General features: G+C 40.1%; 1 non-coding gene across 1 annotated transcript; it reads left to right on the plus strand.

Moving 5' to 3' along the window:
- Nucleotides 1–6,263: 6,263 nt before the first annotated feature.
- LOC148030900 (small nucleolar RNA SNOR75) lies at nt 6,264–6,341 on the plus strand. Its single transcript, XR_015692032.1, has one exon. It is a non-coding gene; the product is annotated as a small nucleolar RNA SNOR75 (small nucleolar RNA).
- The last annotated feature ends 2,463 nt before the right edge of the window (nt 6,342–8,804 follow it).

Genomic DNA, 8,804 nt, shown 5'->3' on the forward strand with positions numbered 1-8,804 from the left:
CAGATTAGAGGGGTCTTGGCTTGGTTTAAGTGGCAGGAGAGAGAAAATGAAGGAAAAATGAGTTTGAAGGTAAGTGGCTATGGCTGTCCTGTCAAAATAGGGACCAGTGATTGGTAAATGAGCTCCCATGGGCTCCATAGGTTGAATTTTCTCAAACCCTTTAAGATAGAGGACCTCACTAATGGGTCTAACTCCCCCTTAGAGGGTTTGTACTTGTTTTGCCCGAGTTGAGAGATCTAGCCTTCAAAGTGGTCGCTGTCAAAACTACGCCCAGATTTGGAAAAATGCAAATGTCGGGCAAGGTGTGCGTCAATCTCCTTGATTTTTGTGTCAAGAAGTTACGCTTGATATGAAGAACAACTCTCGAGAAGAAAGCTCAAAGAGATATGGCCTGGTTGATGAGATATGGCTGCTCCAATAAAGGTAGGTAGGTGCTATCCACAAACACAGTTATGGCAATGACTTTGAAAAGAGGCAATGTTGAAGCTATAGTTGCCCAATCTCAATGATTGAGGTGCCAGGGAGGAGCTCTGGAAGTAGAGAAACACTTCTCCAAAAGGAAGTTCAGAGATATTTGGCATGTGGAGAGAGATATGAAAGTTTCAAGCTGACAGGGTGCTACTGGCTATGGCTGCCATGGAAGCTTCATTGAAGGTAGGAATGCAAATGAAGTTGGAGATAGGGTCCATTACTCAAACTGAGTTGAGTAGAGATGGAAAGGAGCTGAGAGGAGTGAAAGGAGAGTTGGGCCATGCTCAGCTGAGCTCTGATACCATGTGAAAAGCACGGATCTAGAGCATGGCAGGAGCTATGGAGGATGGAAGATGAAGACAAGAATCATGTTGACATGGACAAGGAGAGACCAACTGTTACACAAGTGAATTAGGTTCCAAGATGGAAGCTTGGAATCATAAAGACAATCTTGTGTAATGGACTGACAATGACAAAGACACTAAGTGAAAGTACAAAGCACCATGATATTATATTCATTCCATATGAAAAAGTGGTAGTCAAGTACAATGCTTTATAGTGTTGGATAGGTAGTAGCTTCCCTTTCTGTGCCTATAGGATTCAGTCTACCTGCATGTCCTAAGCCCAGAACTGCCTCATACAAAGAGGCCATAGTGGGTGTGATTGCAAATATCTCAACATTTTTCTCTCCTTATACCACCACCATCCTACATGACAATGGTGCCTAGTGAAAATCTGATTCTTTTATGAGTAGTGGGGAATCTTGTCATGTATCTCTATTTTTTGGGTGATTCAACAAAATGTCATAAACTCCACAACTCTTTTCTCATCTTTACTTTGGACTCATGCATATGCAAAACATTCATCTATAACTTTTGTTTCCATCCATACTTTAGTGATAAAGGGCTATTCCAAAACAACATCATAAAAACATGAATCCTACACATAAAAACAATAATCATCTTGAACATCCCTATGGACACCCTCATATTTTGACATGTTGCTTATAGCTCTTCTATAGTATTATTAGTAGCTCTTATCTTCCATCCATGATCTTCATCTACATGCCCCTTCCTGTTCTCATACAAATTGTGAACTATGACATGTATCTTTGAGCCATGATCTAGTAAGACAACACATGGTTTCTCCGTCTCTCTAATCTTAACCACTATCACAACAAAAATGACAGTGAAGAATCACTTTGATCAAGCATTGGTTTAGAAGGCCACCCACTACTTCCCAGATTTGGCACCTTATGTTTTAATTGCATCATACTTAAGGTTTAGAGACCCCTCGTTTACATAATAATTATTGTCTACATTGTAAAGTATGTGAAGAAGAAGAGGAGAGGAAATAACAATACATGAGATTGTACCCATTGTCTTGTCATGCACTCTTATATTTGATTTCTCAATTGTTCAGTTTGTGGAACTCAAGTTTTCAATTACTTTTTGTTATTGCATGGTGGTTCTGATTCATGATGCACTACAACTCTTTCAACCACTAGCTTGTTCTTGTTCTCTTCCTTGTCTTGTGTGTTCATAGTGCAAGTCTTGCTTGTGGAATATTTAAGATATATGTATCATAACTAGAATAATAAAGAAAAGAAAAACATTCTTTCATCCTGCAAGTCTTTAGAGGAAGGAATTATATTGGCGCTTATGCAACTCCATGAATAGATCCAAGGTACTTATGTGAACATCTTCATGTAGATGATGATGCTAATCCTTTTTATAACATTATGGTTTTTGATTTTGGGTGATTGTAATTTGTTTGGTTTTTGCTTTTCTTTGAGATTTTTTATATGTAAGGGGGAAATTTGTGCTAGTTTTTTATGTGCCACATCTACACAATACATTTTTAGATAGGAATAAGGGGCTCATGAGTGGATATTGTTTAGGGGCATATTATGGCTTTGATTTACATAAGATGACACCTTGTAATACCACATGTGTAAGTCATGGTTGTTTTTTGAAGGTGGTAAGAGTTATGAAATGAGGTGGAGAAAAACTAGGAGGGCTAGAGATTTTGTAGATGCGGAGTCTTGTTTGGACTTTAGCCTAAAAGCATAGAATTCATACTATATATTGTATACATATCATGGATTTTCATACTTCTTAATCAATTTATTCCTCACCTCTTATCACTCCTTGGTTAACCTATGAGAATCCTATATACATCTTAGTGATATGCTTATCATGCTTTGATCTGGTAGTGGCTCTATGCTTTCTCCCTTTTCTTTTTTGGAGTTAGCAATAACAAAGACCACTAGCATTCTGTGTGCGCACGAAAAGCTAGGCCGTTTTGCGGGGAGTAGCTTCATTGCCCCTGAAGTGACATAAGTGAAGTTGCTGTGCTCGCACAGCAACTTCACTCAACAATCCATTTCTCATATTTCTCTCTCCTCTTTTCCCTCTCTATTTCTAATTTTCTTGTTCACCCTCTCTCTCTCTTTCCTCTCCCCCCAGTTCCCTATGTCTAATTTTCTCTTTCTCTCTCTATACCTTCTATTTTAGTTTATTTTTCCTCATCTCCTCATTTTCTGTCTCTCTCTCTCCTTGCTTTTCTTCTATCTCTCTCTCTCTCTCTCTCCCCTTTTATTCTCCCCTCTCTCTCCTCTCTTTTCCTTCTCTCTCCCTCTCCTCTTTTTTCCTTTTTCTTCTTCTTCTTCTCTCTCTCTCTCTCTTCATTCTCTTTTTTTAAATTTTCTTTTTACTCACTCACTCACTCACTCTCGCTCTCTTTTAGATTTTATATTTCCTCTCTCTATTATTATATCTTCTTCTTCTTATTTTTTTTCTCTCTCTCCTCTATTTTTCCTTCTCTCTCTTTAAATTTTATATTCCCTCTCTCTATAATTTTCTCTGCGTGTTCCCTCTCTCTCTCTCTCTCCTTCTCCTTATTCTTTCACTTTCTTTTCCTCCTCAATCTCTCTTAAAGTATGTAAATTCTATATTTTCTATCTATATAATTCTCTCTCTTTATATTCATATTCTCTCTTTTCTTCTCCTCTCTCTCTCTCTCTCTCTCTCTCTCTCTCTCTCTCTCTCTCTCTCTCTCTCTCTCTCTCTCTCTCTCTCTGTGCCCCCTTTTTATCTCCTCCTCTTTCTCCTAATTTTCCTTTTTTTTTCATCTCTCCCTTGTTAGAATATCAAGCTCCCGTTACTCTTCAGTCAGTCTATCTTTATGTGTGTGACCGTGACATTGGTTGGATATAGTTGTGCATGTGTGTGACATTCAATAAGTCGGTATAGTCAATGACTTAACCACAGTTAGTCTTGGTTAGTTATACCTATGTGTGTAAGTCTCTTTTAGTTAGTATGATGGAAGAATAATGGAAGAAGAACAACAATGAGCTAAGGCTCATCTTTCGCTCCACTCTGTTTCTCTCCCTCTCTTCCAACATGCTATCGGAGCTTAAAGGCATGAAGCCTAAAGGCTTGGTAGTGGCCATTTGACACCAAGTCATCAGATCTGAAGAAAACGTCATCAAAGGAGACTATGCCTGTAGCCCGTTTCTTTTGCAGAAGTTATATCTTGCTACATAAATGGTTTTTTGGAGACACGACCTACTAGTCATGACCATTTCAATGTGGTCTACAACTTTGTAGAATAAAGTTTTTTCAAATTCCTCACAGATTTTGAGATATTCAGCATAGACATGTGTAGAATGACTGTTTACTGTAGTAAATAACAAATGATTCTAGGACATTGGTGGGTTTCATCCTAACAATGTATATGCCCTTATTATCATGCATTTGAGCATGATATTGGAGTGTCAAATGCTCAGTTTTGGAGCTTATTTGCATGCTGGAAACAGTGAACTAGTTGTTATCGTGAATTTGGAAACAATATACCTACATGGTTGAAGTATATGTGATGCTTATTTACTACTGACAAATGCTTGGATCCTACTACTTGAGTGGTAGATGCTTTTTGGGATATTGTGAGTGCTGAAAGTCCAAAGTTTGGATTGATTTGTTGTTGGTCATGCCAGGGTATTATTATACGTGAGAGAGGGGAGGGAGTTTTAATGTGAGAGAGAGAGAGAGAGAGAGAGAGAGAGAGAGAGAGAGAGAGAGAGAGAGAGAGAGAGAGAGAGAGAGAGAAGGAGGGTGGGCATCGTGGGAAGGGGCTATTAATTAAAAAGGGGAGGGGAAGAGAAAATGAGAGATTACACGTGAGAGAAAGGGGAGGGGAAGGGGTTTTAATTAAAAAAGGGAGGTTTGGAAAATGTTGTAGGTTCATGAAGCCCTCTTGAGGTTCGGGGCTTTCTGAACCTGCAACCAAAATAATATAGTAGTAAGATGTAATGGACATTTCCAATAGTAAAGGTGTGTTTCTTGTGTGTAAGGGATTTTTCATTAAGATTAACCAAGAGAGGCATTTGAAGTCCTTATGAGGGGGTGCTACTACCCTATAACTTGCTTCACTCTAACCACCTGTGACTTGGGTGCCATCTCGACTTTGTATTTGGGTAACTTTGCTTTCCATACATCTAAGCTTCTCTAAAGCTAGGATAAGAAATAAAGGAGGTGGCATACAAGTACATGAAATGTGCATTTCGATGAGAAGTGTGCTAATTATTTTACTAAAACTAGTGTTTCGAATCTTGATGCAAAGCAGGGGGGACAATAGCATGAAGCACTAGGAGAATCTAGATGTGGAGTGCCTAGTAAAAATGAAAAGGGGAAAGGCGAGTCTTTTAAAAGTTTCTCTCTCTCTCTCTCTCTCTCTATCTCTCTCTCTCTCTCTCGGTAGAATGAACATCTCGAAGAGACATGCAAGATTAACACAGTTTGTACATAAGTGATTCTTGAGAAGTAGATGCCATACAATCACGATTTGGTTGCAAGTATGTTACATAACAAATCATATTAATGTTCACAAATTGTGCTCGAGGAAGTATATGTCATACAGATGCCATGTGCTTGCAACTAGGTTGCACAACATTCTATTCTTTTCCCTTGCTTATGCTGCAACTTAGAAGTGGCCAGGTTTGTCGGTTTGTGGTGTCAACACAAGGAATAGTGTCTCAGTAGCTCTCATGGGTGCCCATGGAATGTGCAAACCCTTAGGCCGGTTACACACCGGGCTATGGATGGACAGGAGGTGCAAACTGTCCACTACTATGTTTAAATACTAAACTCTGCCCAAGTATATCACGAAAAGGAGGTTGGCCCATTGGTAATGAGTGTGAGGTGAGAGGGGGTTGGTGGGGGTTCAATATCTATCAGTCTCACAAGCCACTTTTTGGAGAGTGTTGTCGCCTTGTAGAGCAGGCGCGCCTGAATTTCAGGGACGGGGAAGATCCCCTGCCCTCACAAGCCACTTTTTGGAGAGTGTTGTCGTCTTCTAGAGCAGGCGCGCCTGAATTTCGGGGACGGGGAAGATCCCCTGCCCAGAAGTGTCCGCCACCCACAAAAAGCGGGCCCAATGGCCTTTTGACACGTAGGGCAGCGGACGCCTCTTTTTCCACCCTGCGTCCGTCCACAGCCCGGTGTGTATTCGGCCTTAGGGTCCCCCTGGAATCAGGGTTAGGGTTAGGGTTGTGATGAGTGCATAAAGCAATCGAGGCCGGATGAAAAAGGAAGAAAACCAATAAACTGGGTACATGTTGATGCTGGTGCAGTGACGAACCACGAAGAGCTAGAGAGGAGGAAGGAGGCTCCCTGTGAGTCTCCTGTCATTCCCATGTCGACTTTCAAGCACTGCTGAGCATCGAGCATTGCATGACTGCCGGAATTGCTTCATGATGAGAGTGTGCGTCTTGAGGCAGGTGTGTTTGTTTACCTCTGTGACGAGCAAAAGATGACGAGACTGAGGAAGTTTCTCTCTTTGATGTCAAACGAGGCATTTGTCTGAGAGGTGTAACGGCACTACTACTTGTTTCCCGTGTATTTTGATGGCGTGCTTTGTATGTTGAATGAGTGGGAGTAGGTCTCTTGCTCCCCAACTCTGTTTTGTGAGCCCAAGCCATTCTCTGCTGCATAGGAAAGAACCCGCAGAATCCGCGTTTCTGCGGTTGTGGTCGGGTGCGATGGGGGGATTTGATCTTGTACAAGCTTGGTAGAAGAGAACGGAATGCCTTCCAAGACCTGCTCGATTGTACGGTGCCAGAGATGGAGTGGAATTGGGGTGCAGGTAATTGTAAGGCGCAGCACCACCAATGGAATGTCGATTACCCCCCAATTGTTGAATTATTTGATTGGGATCTGTTGCCTGATGGTATTGTCTCAATCTGTTTCCATTATTCAATATTTCCATTATATAAAACTGCAGACTAGAGCTATTATATGCGCAGATATACTTAAATTACACGCACAGAGGTTTTGTACATATTTGGTGTTGCAATTGCTGGTTGATCTGATGTAAGGTTTTCATACAGGTAACTATAATAGACAACAATATTTTGCATAGATCCTTTGCTTTCATAGTTGAGTTATTGTAGTGGTGCCACATTTTTCCTTTGTTAATTCATTTTAGTACAGATCTTTCTCTCTTTGTTTTTCTTTTCTCTATCCTCTTAAGCTCTGAAATTTTATTTCCTTATGTTATGCATTTCACTCTTTCATTGCCTCCATTTCTATCCCCACATATTGTGATTTTACTTGTGTCTCACCTTCACTTCTAATTTTTTTAAATTGTATGTCTATCATCTTTTGCCTAATTTTTCTTCTTTTCCTCTCGTCAGTATACAACAATGCTTGCCTTGCGCCCACAAAACTAGGATGTAAGAGGGGAGAGGAAGAGAGTAAGATCTCTGCATGTGACAAGAAATGAGAGGGAGGAGGCACATGATTGCTCGCCCTAAAACCTGCCGAGCCTGTGCTTCTGGATCGCATTGTTGCCCTGCTCATGACCTAGCCTTCTGTTGCCTGTCGCACTCTGTAGAAGACTGCTATTGCCTTGCTAGGACTCTCCGCACCTCAATACGTGGCACTAGCTGACTGCGTGCGTCCTACGTGCTCTGCTGCTCCGGATCTACGGAGCTAGCTGCGAGAGAGAAAGAGAAGTTCATGGCTGACGCTGCTGGTCATCACAGAGATCAGCTCCTTGGCAAGGGATTGAAGTAGTCAGTCTGCTCAATGACGTACTATGAGTCTCGCAGAGAAGTGCGCCTGCGGAAAAATCCTCGACAAAGCTTTCTTGAGCTTAGAGAGAGAGAGAGAGAGTTTTGGCTGGTGCGGTTGGGCACCCACCAGCCCCCTAACGCCTTCCGTCTGCTCGCCCAGCAATAGGCCTCCACGTCAAGAGAGAGAGAGGGAGAGAGAGCAGTGTGCTGGCCTACTGCGAGACGCCGCAGCACTCTGTCCCGTTGTCTGTTCATTGTGTTCGTCGCTCATCGTGGATTATAGTACATCTGGCATCGATCATAAAGTGCGCTTTGTTATTACTTCGTGCTTTCACCGATTGGCAAACTTCAAAGGCATTTCTGCCATTAAAGGCATTTGGTGTGTCCTTGTGGGCTGCATGCACAGAACTGTGTGGACACCAGTTTTCGGGAAAAAAAATTGTGAACCTAACACAGACCCTTCTTCCCTTAGCCTAAGGCGGTTAAATTTGAACCATTCAAAACCTTTGCATTCTAGATTGAATCGGCTCAATTCCCTTGATTCCACATTGAATCGGTCAATCTTTTTTAAAAATCTTTAATAAAGGATTAACCTTTTTTCTCAATTATTTGAAAGGATTTTTATCTCAATTTTCCTTGGAATTTGCCCAATTTCTTCTCAACTATCATTAGTATCTTGATTTACATTACATATCTAAAATTCAAATAGATAAAAACAAGTGTATGCAAGTGGTTTCTATGTTTCTTAGTGGGTCTATGTCATATGGCCTCCGAGAAGTATATATACATTCTAAGCACAAAGATAAAGAGAACATATAAAAAAATAGAAACCCAAAAGAAAAGAAGTTAAAAGCATAGAATAAATAAAAAGAAAAAAAAGAAAACTAGTATAATAGGTAACATAATCAATTATAAGCAAAACATAAAATAAAAGAGTTCAGAAGCTAGACACATCTTATTAAAAACAATCATGATACAAAAATAAAAAAAATAACATAAAAGAGAATATAATGAAATACAATCAAAATTATAAACAAAAGAGTTCAAGCACATTCTATAAAAGCAAGCATGATCTAAAAACAAATGTGAGGTTTTTATTCAAAAGATAAAAGCAAGAAAGGAAAAAATAAGTCTAACATAAGAAAATGCAACAAAAGTGCAAATAATCAAGATAATAAAGTGTAAATAATGTATAATGACTTTAAAATAATCATAGGCCATTAAAAATCAATTACTCTTATGAATATGTAAAATTAGT

Source organism: Lygodium microphyllum, chromosome 9 (assembly GCF_053477565.2).
Source record: "Lygodium microphyllum isolate KBCC chromosome 9, Lygodium_microphyllum_v1.1.10, whole genome shotgun sequence".
Taxonomy (NCBI): Eukaryota; Viridiplantae; Streptophyta; class Polypodiopsida; order Schizaeales; family Lygodiaceae; genus Lygodium; species Lygodium microphyllum.